This window comes from Lepidochelys kempii, chromosome 1 (genome assembly GCF_965140265.1).
Source record: "Lepidochelys kempii isolate rLepKem1 chromosome 1, rLepKem1.hap2, whole genome shotgun sequence".
NCBI classification, from domain to species: Eukaryota; Metazoa; Chordata; order Testudines; family Cheloniidae; genus Lepidochelys; species Lepidochelys kempii.
This window is the reverse complement of record NC_133256.1, coordinates 138,498,270-138,510,214: the sequence shown is the minus strand read 5'-3', so window position 1 is coordinate 138,510,214 and position 11,945 is coordinate 138,498,270. Positions and strand designations below refer to the sequence as shown.

The following is an 11,945-nucleotide window of genomic DNA, read 5'->3' as shown; positions in this document are numbered from 1 at the left end:
GAGCACATCTATCGCATCAGGCCCTGCAGGTGATACAGGCACTCCTCTGCTCATCTTCCCCTATTTTGAGGATCCCTCTAGGGCTTAGGTGTGAGATATGCGTTAGGATGCAGAAACTTAGGTGCCTCGGTGAACTTTGCAGCAAAAATTTAGGCACTGAGTGAGTTTAGGTGCCTCCAGAGTTAGAGTTTGTGGCTCACAGTGCCATATAAATCTGACATTTAGGCATCAAAGATTCTTTGTATAGCTGGGCCTTCCCACCCCGTGCCTCAGTTTCCACATGTGTAAAATGGGGATAACGATACTTACCTCCTGTGCGAGCTAAAGTATAATTATTAATAGGCTCTTCAAACTATTAATACTAAAAGTAACTGATTAGCTGGTCCCTAAAAGTGTGGTTTTGGTTTGTTTTCTAAAACTGGATTTGCCAGCTAGTACTTGCAGCCATTGGACATGTGGCAAGAGAAGCATGAAGTTGTTTGCTCCCCGTCCTTTCCCCTTATTATTGTGAAATTACACCTAATGAAAAATGAACTTTAACACTTTTCTTCCTAGTCACAATCAATTATCGTACATCGTAAGTTACTTAAAGAAAACATTAGTAACAAAAAAAAATGAAGATATACATGCTTAACTACAAATGTTAACAAACTTAAATTTTAGAGTTTTCTGCCCCTTGTGCTAATGAAGAATAACATGTTTCTGACCTTCTTAATCCTGAGTCATGGAATTTCTGATTACATTTTTAGGTGCCACTCCTGTAAATATATCCTGAACTTTACTACTGTGATATGGACTTTGATTGGACTACTCATGGTAGAAAAGCAAAGCACAAATACAGGTGTTTACAGGATCATGTTTTTACTGAGGTGTGTTAGCTAGCACTAAAAAAATGTTACAAAGGTGCAGTGTTGCAAAGGGGTATTTCAGAATACCTACAGACTGTGTTTCACTGTACCTACACAAACTTGTGTTATACCATAAAGATTTGGAACAGTTAGTTGGGTAAGGAGAGCATCAGGAACTACAGGGAATGAGCAACTCATCGAAGTGAGCACTGAGAGCCCTCTACTGACAGAAGACATATCCTCAAAGCTACATTGTAAGAAAATGGCACCTCCAAAGCTCTTGTCTGTCCTTCAACTTATTGTTTGTGTTCACTGAAAACACACCCGTATCAAAGTAAAAGTAACGATCTAGTTAAAAAACAGATGCCTCACAGTTAAGGTGATAATTTATCCTTTAGGTACCCTAGCACGCAGTGTCCTGGGTACGGCAGATCTTATGTATTAGAACAAGAGGCAAAATGGGATGGGTTAAAGAACACAGTTTTAGGCTTCTCTTTTACCTTTTTTGACTTCTCTCATTTAAAGGAAAATGCTTAATATTTTTATGCAGATTTTAGAAAGCAAATATATCCGGTTTGTTTTCTTAATGATCGCAAACAAATTCAATCACTAATATGTACTACATAATTATTGTTAGGATAAATCATAATAACTACTACTTTGGATCCATTCTGGACTATCTCACAACTTCTTAAAGGGACACTATACAAGACTGACAAATTCTACCCATTTCCTTATTACCCTTTTTTAAAAAAGACCTATCCTCTACGCCAAAGAAAATATATCACCGCTGTTTTCCTCCCAATGAAAAAGTGATTTTAAAAAGCCGCAATATATTTGTGGTTCCCAAACTTGTTCCGCCGCTTGTGCAGGGAAAGCCCCTGGCGTGCCAGGCTGTTTTGTTTACCTGCCGCATCCACAGGTTCGGCCGATCATGGCTTCCACTGGCCGCGGTTCGCTGCTCCAGACCAATGGGGGCTGCGGGAAGCAGCGGCCAGTACGTCCCTCGGCCCGCACCGCTTCCAGCAGCTCACTACGCTCATCCTGCCCCTTAACCATTCTGTCAGCATGCTGGGTATTGAAATGTAATATATCAATTTAAGAATCTGTTCTCTTCTTGTTCTCAAGAATAGAGCAAATAAGCAAAGTAGGGGACTGGCAGGATGTATACAACTAAGGTTGCAAATAAAAACAAAGTTGTCAGTCCTGACAGTGTTATTTTTAAACAGACAATTAAACAAAGCTAGATTCCCCCCACCCTTCTACTTACTGTTACTGCCCCTTCAAAGCATTTATAGTCCAGGGCTGAAGAATTTATTAAAACATTAAAATGTGTTAATTAAAAATGTTAAATACTTCTTAACTGCTCCTTCAGACATGTCATGAAAATCTGCATTGAGGCACAAACAACATAGGCCCTCAATGCTACAAATAGTCATACACATGCTGAACTGCTATGCAGGTGAGCAATCTTGTTGACTTCCATTACAATTAATGTCACCTGTAACTAACTCCTTGCAGGACCCTCAGCACTCATGCACAGTACTGTGGCTTTGTTCACGCTAGAGAACGGAGTGAAATTATTACTGTGTTTAAACACAATAGTGCTACAACCCAGGTCAACCACCATCTCCTTGGTTAGTGTGGATAGGGAAGTTTCACCCTCCTACTCATGCTGTCCCAGTCGTGTAGGTAATTATATTATAGTTTTATAAAATGAGTGCAGGATCCAGTGCTCCCCACATCCCCCAGAAGTGTGTTCAAGAAAAGTATTTCATTGCCTCTGAAAAAATACGGCTCAACGGGTGCTACCGCTTTCCCTGATCGGCACGGATGAAAGGGATTTTGGTCTTTGAACCACATTACAAAACAGCGCGAAATGTATTAAGTGCTTTGGGGATGGACTAGGGCATGAGTCTCAGAAAATAACAGCTGTCCTGCCCTGCAGATTCCTGACCAGAACCCTGCGGAGAAATGGCGATAGCTAGAACAGCCAGCACAGGCCCCAGTGTGGACATGGCCCCTTTGGTTGCCAGAGAGGGCATCTGAAGTGCAAACGTTCTGAAGACAAAGCAGACATTCATTTTTGCTCAACCACTGGCTTGAGGCAGCCACGAAACCTCTGTGGGCCCCGGTTTCCCTCATGTGCAAACCCAGCCATAGCCGCGTCCAGACCCGTGGGGCACTGGCATTTCAGACTGGGCGCTCCTCGGGGCTGAGGGCAGGCGGCTCCTTCCCAGCACCCCGCCCGCTGCCCCTCGGCTGGCGCCTGCCCGCTGCCTTCTCTGGGACGCGGCGCGGGCCGGCCCGCAGCAAGCCGCGCGCTCCCAGGGCTGCGGGGGAAGGGGGCGCCCCGCGCTGGGCACAGGGGCGGCTTTGAGGCGCCGCGCGCGCGGCGGGGCCAGCAGCCGCTCGTTCTCGCGGCGTGGGCGGGGAGCCGGCGGCTTGCGGTGTCTTCCTGCACAAAGGCGGCGGCGGCGGAGTGCAGCCGTGCGGCGGTTCCATAGTGTAGTGGTTATCACGTCTGCTTTACACGCAGAAGGTCCTGGGTTCGAGCCCCAGTGGAACCAAGAGCCTGTGGCTTTGTTTTGGTTTTGGTTCCTTTCTGGGGAAGGGGGAAGTTAGACTCTTCGCGTTTTTCCAGGCTGGGGATTTAATTAATGAGAGAATTTATAGTAACATTTCTAAATAAATAAACCAGATTGAGGTCGGGGACCTGTGACGCTGCAGCAGGCATGCACTCAAAGGGGGCAGCGGCTGCGGCTTGCAGCCAGCGCCGTGCAAGCCAAGCTCCTGTTCCTGCCTTGGGAAGGCAACGAAGGTGTCTCGCAGACTTCCCCATAGTGCAGCGGGTCTCTCTAGCGGTGACACTGCGCCGTGCAGAGAGGGCTTGCCAAAAAATGAACATGAGGGCCGGGGACTGGGCTGGATGGTCTCTCCAGGTCCCGTCCAGTTTCCTGATTCTATGAACACACTTTGTATTCGGGTCTTGCTGCAAAGGGTTTGAAATTGACTCATTTTTCCTTTAAAACAACCTTTGCAAAACGTTTGTCATCAAAATCTGAAACCGGATTGTTTAGTTGATCAAACACAGGGTTTCCGGGAAAGGAAATAGCTTGACAACATTTTCAAGAATGTTTTAGATAAAAAGAAAAACGATTAAAAAGTCTCTTTTTCAAAAGGCAAATGTCTAATAATGAAAAAAGAATTACTGCAATGTCTGTTACTTTTCAGAAAAAAATGGGTTTTTAAAAAAGATAATTTTCAGTAAACAGTAGTTCAAAATTTTTTGGCCAGCTCTAATAGTGACTCACCTCTCCTCCTATTTGACTTCCTTTTGTAAATTCCCAGGGACACCTACAGCAAGAGTTTATTTGTCAAAGAATTATTAGGAAAGCATTTAATGCATTTCATTTTCTGTTAGTGTACTTTTGCAGCTGGTAATAAGGAGGAGAGCCATCATCATATGACCAACTAGCCATCTGTGGCATAAGTGCTTTGTAGACAACTGCTAAGCCATAGACCACAGATTATGTTCTGTGTCATAAGGAGCAATCCTAGCACTGGAAAATATACCAGTGAACCATTCTTCCCTGGAGAATATACCAGAGGGAATTATCTATGGGAATATCTATGGGAAGAAGCCTAGCATGAGAGGAAGGGTGATCTTGGGCCTGATTCTCCTCTGTCTTGCACCTTGTGTGTCATTTACACCTATGCCAAGTGTGTATCAGACACAACCATTCTGATTTGGTAGCACTTTAAACCCTCTTTGCACGGGTATAAATATCTATACAAAGGCTAAAGCAGTGGCATGGGAGTCAGGCGGTCTGGGTTCTACTCCCAGCTTTTCTACAGACATTCACTGAGTATTACTTCAGATAAGTTTGTAAGGCCAAAAGGGCTTACGGATTCTGGGTGGCCAGCTGAGGCTTTGCTTTTTAATAGTGCTTAGCACCGATAGCCTCCATGTAGGGCCAGATTCTGATAATATCAGTCACATTGAGTAACACCTCATTTCTTGAGTGATCCCCAATGAGGTCAACAGGAATATTTGTGGATTCAAGTGCTAATAAACGTGAATAAAGTAGGCAGAGTCAAGCAAAATAAACAGAAGTTACAAGTGGTCAGCACCTTTGAAAAATCAGTTCCAAAGCAATTCAAATTGGGTACCCAAAGTCAGCGCCAGCTGATAAATATTTGGGCTTTAGCCTCTGTGCACTTTAGTTTCCCCATCTGTAAACTGGGGTAATAATACTTTCAGTAGTGTAGTCAAGGGTAAACTCAGATAAACTGAGGTTACCCACTTCTCAGTTGGGGACTGTGGAATTTATCTTCTCATTTGGGGAATATGAAGTTGAGTTTAGGTTAGTTTACCCAATTTTTTTTTTAACCACCACTGAATACTTCCCTCAATGGGGTGTCGTGAAGCTAAATCCATTTACATTTGTAAGGTGGTCAGATACTGTGATGACGAGCACTATAAAACATTATGTGGATAAATAAACACAGGAGAACAGATCATAGGGTGCAATCTTGAACTGTTCCCTCCTCCTGTAGTAGAATGGCTGGAGTAGACATGTCTGATCCTCTTTTCATGGTGTGAATCTGGACTGGATTTAATGGAATTGCCAGTGTGAGTGTAAATCAGGCCTGATGTGTCCTAAGAGGTCTTTTCCATCTCTGGTTTCTATGGACCCTCCTCTTTTGTCCTTATCTGAGCAAAAATTCAAGGAGTTCAGTGACAGTTTTGCTCAGTAAAGGACCACAAAATTTGTCCCCTATGATTCTGTGATTCAGACCTCTACAAAGTTAATGTATACTGCTGGGTACAGAACTGATGAGAGATTCCCAGTTTCACTGAGTATATTTTGATTCTGTAACCCAGGAGACAATAGTGAATAGAAACACTGATGCATGCGGCATGGGGAGTGTGCAGCATTATCAGGAAGCGAGGGAAACAGACGGAGAGAGTAGCATCCTGTGCCTCCTCTAAAGAAGGGATGAGTGTTTCTGAGTACTGGTAGCTGCTGTGATAATAACAGTTCTGCTGCTGCCACCACCCACACACAGACTTCTGCTGCTGAATGCAAATAGCCTCATTGTGACACATGGCGGGGAACACTGAGGTCAGCACAGTAGGTAATTGGTGATATCATCACTGATGGGAAGAAGGCTTCATCCCACCTGCATTATCTAACATAGGTCTCCGCCAGAGAACTGCAGGGCCAGGGCAGTGTTCATGCTACTGTGCTTGTGTCACTTCAGCGAAGGGTCAGCATAGTTGATCCAAGACATAAAGCTAGTTTGTACAGCTTTAAACACCTTTGATTTTATATCCATGTCAATTCACCTGTTCTCAAATATTCCATTGTCTGAATGCTTGGGAAAAGTGCAATTCCCATCATACGTTGTGTCTCCATTTTCCTTTGTGTGTATGGAATTGTTTTTACCTTTGATTTTATCTGCATACAACAAAATCAATACAATATTAAATAAGAGAAACAGAGACTTAAAATCTGGACCATCTCAAATTACATTGGACTGATATTTTTGCATTTAACTTTATTTATAAAAATGCTCCTACATGTTGTATGCAGTGTTGTTGCAGCTGTGTGATCTCAGGATATTACAGAGACAAGGTGGGTGAGGTAGTATCTTTTATTGGACCAACTTCTGTTGGCAGGGGCGGCAGGTTTATATAATTTTTGGTGGTGCCCAGAACGGGTTCAAGTCCTGCCCCACCCCACACCTGCCTAAGGCTCTGGGAGGGAGTTTGGGTGTGAGAGGTGCCGTGTGAGGGGTGAGGGATCGGGCTCTGGGAGGGAGTTTGGGTGTGGGCTCTTGGCTGGGGCAAGAGGTTGGGGTGCAGGGCAGGGTGCGGGCTTTCAGAGGGAGTTTGGGGGCAGGCTCTGGGCTGGGGCAGGGGGTTGGGATGTGGGGGGCGGGCTTTGGGAGGGAGTTTGGGTGTCGTGGGAAGGTTCTGGGCTGGGGCAGGGGGTTGGGGTGTGGGAGAGGGTGTGCGGGACTGACTCTGGGAGGGAGTTTGGGTGCGGGGTATGGAATCTGGGCTGGGGCAGGGGGTTGGGGTGCGGGCTTTGGGAGGGAGTCTGGGGGCAGGCTCTGGGCTGGGGCAGGGATGTGGGAGAGGGTGTGGGGGCGGACTCTGGGAGGGAGTTTGGTGTGGGCTCTGGGCTGGGGCAGGGGGTTGGGGTGCAGGAGGGAGTGCAGGGGGCGGGCTCTGGGAGGGAGTTTGGGCGCAGGGGGCGGGCTCTGGGCTGGGGCAGGGGGTTGGGGTGCAGGAGGGTTGCGGAGGCCGGGCTCTGGGAGGAAGTTTGGGTGTGGGCTCTGGGCTGAGGCAGGGGGTTTGGATGTGGCACTTACCTCGGGCAGCTCCCAAAAGCAACCTGCACCCCGCTCTGGCAGCAGCTCCTAGATGGGGAGGCCGGAGGGGTCTCCACGCACGGCTGCCCGCAGGCACCACCCCCACAGCTCCCATTGGCCACAGTTGGCAGAGTTGGCGCTCAGGGCAGGGGCAGCGCATGGAGACACCACCCCCTGCAGGGGCCGCAGGGACATGCCAGCCACTTCCAGAAGCAGAGCGGGCGGGCCGGAAGTAGTAACACCAATACTATCCTTCCTCTAAAAGTCAACGACAATCATACCTAATTAATAGGGCTTTAGGCCCTGATCCAAAGCAGGAGTCTTTCCACTGACTTCAACAGGCTTTAGAGAAGGCTCTCACTGTCTTCAGTTTTCAGAGTGGCAGCCGTGTTAGTCTGTGTCAGCAAAAACAACGAGGAGTCCTTGTGGCACCTTAGAGACTAACAAATTTATTTGGGCATAAGCTTTCATGGGCTAGAACCCACTTCATCGGATGAATGGAGTGAAAATACAGGAGCAGGTATAAATACATGAAAGGACATGGGGTTGCTTTACGAAGTGTGAGAACAATGGACTGCAATTTAAATTGTCTGATAGTGACTTTTAACGGAAGGATACTATGAGGTAGAACTTTTAGCAAAGGAAGGCTTCTTACGGTGGTTTATTTTTTGGTTCAAGATTTTACAAGTAGTCAGCAGATAAATAGCTGCATAGGTCAAATGTGCTGCTTCTTCTAGATTAAGTCATTGCTGCTCTCAATCCTTTGCTCTTTGTGGGCTTAGAAAACATAACCAGGGCTGTTTTCTAAGCAAGACAGTTTTGAGAAAAACAAATATCACCAAGTGTTTATGGTGGGAAAAAATGAAGGGGGAAATATACTATATACACACTATACACGTCGTGCCTTTTAAATAAATTGGTTAGTCTCTAAGGTGCCACTAGTACTCCTTTTCTTTTTGCGAATAGAGACTAACCCGGCTGCTACTCTGAAACCTTTTAAATACTGTTCCTCTTGATATCTTCTCTAGGATGGAGCTTTGATGACTGTAGTAGTGTATGGCTGGCTTGATTGTATTTGGTAAAACCATAAGAGCTAAGGAGAGTAATGTGCTTAATCAGGCATTGCTCAAGTTAATCTCACTCATTCTCAGAAAGCTGTGTGTGCACTAGGTACCCATTCTTGAAAGACAAAAGAAGAGATGCAGTTCAAGATGGAGAACATCCTGCTGTCTCTTCTTTTCTGCTACAAAGGTATGCACTGTACCTACTTGCAGGCACTTTTGGCTGTTTGTATTTATATTTCTTGTTTCACTCACCCCTCCTTATTCTGTCATTGGCCGTGGGGTAGAGAGTGAGCTCTTCTGTAAGTGCTATTGGAGACATAATAATTTGTGTAAAGGAAAAATTTTAGAACCAATGTAATTTATGTACACTTGCATTTGAGAGAGAGAGAGTGAGAGAGAGAGAGAATATTTCTCATAGTTCTCTGAATACCAAATAATTGCCGTTTTAAAAAATTGACATATAATTTGCCAAAATATAAATTTGGACAGGAGACTGTAATGATTCTTAATCAGGGAGTAAATAATACTTATTTGAAAAATGAGGTACTGTATAATATGAAGGAGCTGGTCTCTCATGAATCAAACCTTTTGATTAAGTGAAGGTTGGTTGTGACCCTTGACAGCATAATATTGCATTTCTGATTATACAAATCCTCATTTCCCCAAAGATTTTTCAGAGGTTTCCAGAACTTGCTGGAAAATCAGAGTTGTAGTGGAAAGGTTTCAAAAGAACTACTCTACTGAATAAAAAAATAGATATCTGAAGAAAATTTGAAAATTATTTACTGATTTTGAAATTTTAAGTTTAAGTTTAAGGAAACCATCAATAATAGGAGTTTAATAAGAGTTGCCAAAAGCCAGAAAATGTAGGGGGTCACAGCTACCCTCCATCTATCCTTAATTAACCCCATTGTGCCTAGGTATTACCAGTGTTAGCTACAAGGAGATACATTTATAGACTCATTTGAAATTCTGATCCCATTGGAATCAAAGGCAAAACGCCCATTAATTTCACCCCATAATATCTAACCACATTAAGGATCACAGAATTTCAGAAGTCAGAATATCGGACAATCCAATTCATCCCCCTGAGAATACAAAATTGTTTCTTCCAGTATATTTTTTATTGTTTTGTCTAGTCTAGTTTTTAAAGTCCGAAACCTATTCATATCCATGTCCTTTATTTTAGCCTAATGCATCTTGTGATCAGGAAAGTTTTCCCAAATTAGTCCTGTCTTAATTTCATCCTATTATTCCTTGTTATAGCTCAGAGTATCTCATACAATAATTTGGTTCCCTTCAGATATTTGTACATTGTTATGATATCCCATATCTCTCCTGTCTTCGTTTGCATGTAGCTGACTTGTCAGCCTTCAAATTTCCTGGAACTTATGGGTTTAAGCCAAACCTATTTAGCATTACTTGACTGGATGTGGAGGGGCTTTATTGTAATGTGTTTCTATTTTCCTATGAATCCCAGCACTGTTTCGTTTTGATTGGGCACCCACATTTCTGGATAGAGGTGCAAAAAATTACTTGTGCCATCACTTTCCAAACGTTGCTTTCCGTATTTCCTGTTTTTTTCTCTTTCCTCACGGAAGTGCCTTCTATACTACACATTTACCTCCTGTACATTAAAATGACTGCGTTCCAGTCTTTTATCCCAGTCTCTTAGAATTCCTATCGGTTTCTCCATGTAGCTTACAACATCAAGAAGGTGGCATCAGGTCAATCACGTAAGCTATGAGCAGTTATCCTGTACTAACCAGTTTAGTTGTTCTCTTCAGTTTTACATGCACCTTTTGGTTGGTTCTTATATTTGCAGTGGGCCCTACCAAAGCAGCAGCAGATGTTGCTATGGCAAGCTCTTGTGACTAGTGCCTGAGCAGCTGCTGGTCCCAAATCCATATAGAGATAAAGTGCACACTGAGCTTTTTATTGACACAAATATGTTTTAACGCATTGAATGTGACATGCTTATTCTGCATTCTTCTGTCAGTGTCAGTATATGCATGGAAAAATGAACTCATCCCTATAGTTAAAAAAATGAGCCTCTTCTGTATCAGCTGTGGGTTTAACAACAGCAACATTCAAATCCCATTAAGGGCCACCTTAAGTTATACCCAGGCTACCCCAATATATCTAGTGGCGGCAATATACCTTATGACCACCAATACTCAGGAAGAATGGTGTGAATTTCAAGATCAGAGCTGCTCAACATTTCTCAGATGAAAAAAAATTCATTAAAAAGGACCTTTTTTAAAAGCAAAAAAAAAAAAGTTTCGACAAACTGTTTTTGAAATTATTTGTTTTTTGCAAATCCTTTTCACAATACTTTTTTATTGAAACATGTATCAAAATCATTACTGAAAACATCAAAAACATCAAAATTGCAGTTTTTTCCATTTACCAAAACATTGTAATAATCATTTTGATAGTGGTTTTTGATAACATTTTTTATTTAAAAAATGATTGACTTTTCACACATAAAAATAAAAAAAAAACCCTAGAACTCTAAAGTGGATCCATTTTGGGTGTTGTGAAACAGAAACAATTTAAAAACTTTGAAGTCTTTCATCATTTTTCATTTTTGATCATCTTCTAATTAAGATGCATCAGAGGTGAAATCCTTGTCCCACTGAATTCAATTGCAGTTTTTGACTTCAATGCGGTCAGGATTTCAATCCAGATGTCTAAGTTTCCTAATACATATTTGTGTCCTGCCTACCCCAGGTCACAAAATGTGATGTTTATATTATTATTTTCTACTTTGTGTTAAAGGGAAAGGACAGGGAACATTGCAATCAGTGCAGATGGTGATGAGAAATCTATTCCCAGCAGGTTTAAAGATCAGAGAGAAGTTTAAAACAAAATAGCATCTCTCTCTTCTTGGGGAAGTAGCTGGTTCAGGAGATGGCTAATGAGATACTGACCTTTCACCATTTATGTCTCTGGCTCAAATCCTGCCCTGGTTGGTAGTTACTGAAATGAGCTGGTAGCCTCAGCCCAGGAGATACACATAGCTGCATCACAACTGGCTCCCTTTTGGCTGTGGAGAAAGCGCATGAATAAAGTTAGGGTGGGGACCGGGAGTGAAAATGCGCAAGATCTGCAACTGCACTGAGGGGGACACATCAACAGGATAGCAGATAGGAGAACAGGTCCCCCTTATGTCCCACAGCAGCTCTGTTGATGTCTGTTGGCAGTCTCTGTAGACCAGCCAAGTGATGCATTGGTGTGAAGACTTCAGGTCAAATTTTGAAAGGGGCCTTGAAACTTAGGAGCTGAAGTCCCATTTTCAAAAGCAAACTAGGCCCTGAGGGACAGATTCTCAAAGGTCATTAAGTGCTTTCAGATGCCGATAGGCACCTAGTAGGATCTTCAAAAGCACCTAGGTGCCTAACTCCCACTGAAAGCAACTTTGTTCAAATCTGCCCCATACACAAGTTACACATGATACACATTCAGTGGAATTCACCCCTGTGTGGAGGAACAGACCAAGACCTCTGCTTCACTTAAGTTCCAGTAAAGCCCTATTTAGAGGTTATAAGTGGCAAAGGTAAGTTTGCTGGGTCCCTCTGCACAGGGGGTGAAATCCTGGACTGACTGACCACTAAATGCCTAAGTCCCTTTTGAAAAATGGGACACA

The 11,945-nt window shown here is 43.5% G+C and overlaps 1 non-coding gene across 1 annotated transcript; it reads left to right on the top strand.

Moving 5' to 3' along the window:
* The first annotated feature begins 3,345 nt into the window (after positions 1 to 3,345).
* On the top strand, positions 3,346 to 3,418 carry TRNAV-UAC (transfer RNA valine (anticodon UAC)). The gene has a single exon. It is a non-coding gene; the product is annotated as a tRNA-Val (tRNA).
* Positions 3,419 to 11,945: the final 8,527 nt, after the last annotated feature.